The sequence below is a fragment of the Cephus cinctus genome, unplaced genomic scaffold (genome assembly GCF_000341935.2).
Source record: "Cephus cinctus unplaced genomic scaffold, Ccin1 Ccin1_scaffold0189, whole genome shotgun sequence".
Taxonomy (NCBI): domain Eukaryota; kingdom Metazoa; phylum Arthropoda; class Insecta; order Hymenoptera; family Cephidae; genus Cephus; species Cephus cinctus.
The window spans coordinates 960,243-962,222 of NW_014332911.1; the positions used below are offsets into that span (position 1 = coordinate 960,243).

The following is a 1,980-nucleotide window of genomic DNA, read 5'->3' on the forward strand; positions in this document are numbered from 1 at the left end:
CCCCCCCAAACCACCCCGACAAAGCCACCAGCTTCGTGGAGCATTGAATAAATTTTTCAAATTCTTCTTTTCCGGAAAACTAATAATATCTCTCTGGCGCGCCGCAACGACCTTTATATGGGTAAAGGGGGTGGAGGGGCGGGGACAGCGTCAATACTTCTTCATCCAGTGGCTAGAATTTTATTGGCTTTTCCTAGGGAGCCCGACTGCAATTAATTGTCAGTGGATCAGAGGCGAGAGCGAAAAGGTTTTGTTCCATCCGGAATTTTCGTACTTTGGCGTCCTTTGGCACTTTCTCAAGGGAAGATCGATTCCTCTTATCGACTAGACGGCGGGAACGCCTAGCCGTTACGATCCATTTCTCATATATTTGTTTGCGTTTCGCCAACGTTTAATCTGTTACCTCGTATGATATAGTCACTCGTATTCCACGTTGCTGATGTGACCGGGGATAAAACTCTAACCTCCTTATAAAACCCTCAGAATTTCAGGTAACGTTTTTTTTTTTTTTTTCACGCCGTCTGCCAACACAGCTGATAGAGCCAACTCCGACCCGATTACCTGCACGACTCGGACTTCGCTTTCTGATTACCGTTACTAGACTTAACCCTGAGCTACGTAATCTGACCTTCGACGACCCCCAGATTGACTTCAACTGACCTAGTGCACCGTCAGACTCGTGCGCCCTGAATCCGTGACATCTCGTGACTCCGATATCCCCAGTCACGAAAGTGGTAAGAGAAGCCAGTGGTAAATGAATTTTTTCAACGTACAAAAAAAAAGGTTTTTTTTCTCGGAAACTCACGAGAAATTCAAATACTCGGAACGATCGTTAGGATTATTGTAACAGTGAAATTTCATGGCTTTTAGGCGCAGCCTTTGAAAATTCCATTCCTCTGCCCACCCGTTCGAAACTCGAAAATGTTTTTTCTATCGGTTCACGGCGGACTCAATATCTATGCTAATCCGTAGTTGGCTCCTCGCGAAACGTCAACCACGTGTCCTTCTTTTATTCCAAGTTTCGAAGCCGAGTATCGACCTCAGCCGAGACCTGGCACCCGGATACGAATGTCTGATCTCCGGCCTCCTGGCGGCTCCGGAGTATCGTTGAAATTGAAGAAATCCTGGGTGCCGCTGCTTGTCTCCGGTGTCAGGACGCGCGGCGAACGGAAAGAAACACCCGACGAAAGGACTAAGGGAGGGATAGTAACTTATCGGAGGAATCGAAGGGTCTCGCAGAGACTGAACTTATAGGAAGAAGGCAGTGGCAGCGGTTGGCAACAGTGGAGGCTCTCTTATACGTAGGGTCGTCGGGTCGCGGTAATTGACTTTTACGTCGCAGTACGATTCACGAATGGCTGACGGTAATAGCCGGTCTCTTCTTTATTATATGTACAAAACTCGCTCCCGTTTTCATTTCCTTTACCGTACGGGACTTTCATGCGAAAGCATAATTTATAGAGATGATTGCGGTTCTTAGGGGGAGGGGGGGGGGCGTTTTGCAAAATTGTCCAAATTTCTCGCGAAAATACTCAACAACCCTTACGAACACCCTTCGCTGAAACCCAGAATGTCGTCGGCAGACGCGATCCCGGCATTGCTTACGAAGAACGGCGATGGTGGGGGGCGGAGAGGGGGGGTCGGTGGTACCGGTGAACTTTTAAGTAAAAAGTTGCTGCCAATCGAGATCGAATTCGCGATTGGAAAGGAATGAGAGAAACTACCCTTCTCAAAGCGGTAGTCGTAGGGGGCATCGGGTCGCTCGACTTGGCGCCTTCGTGATTCGGAATTCAAATGTATTTACCCTTTGGTCGGGCACGGTTAGAACCCTCTTCCTAGTTCAGTCTGGCAACCCCATCAGACCGAATCTAATCTTCTATTCAGCATTTCCGTAATAGCTGTCAACGTTACAATGGAAAGTTGATTAAGTCAGCCGTCGCTCGCGGCATAATTATTCGTACACTTTCCTTTGCGAGAGCT

At 48.1% G+C, this 1,980-nt stretch overlaps 2 protein-coding genes across 10 annotated transcripts in view; one reads left to right on the forward strand and one right to left on the reverse strand.

Annotated features, from left to right (window-relative positions):
* The window catches only part of LOC107264621 (synaptogenesis protein syg-2), a 136,479-nt gene that overhangs the window by 128,722 nt on the left and 5,777 nt on the right, over nt 1-1,980 (reverse strand). The window lies entirely within an intron of this gene.
* LOC107264618 (tyrosine-protein phosphatase Lar) overlaps nt 1-1,980 on the forward strand; it is a 266,051-nt gene that overhangs the window by 65,450 nt on the left and 198,621 nt on the right. The gene's annotated exons all lie outside the window — the stretch shown is intronic.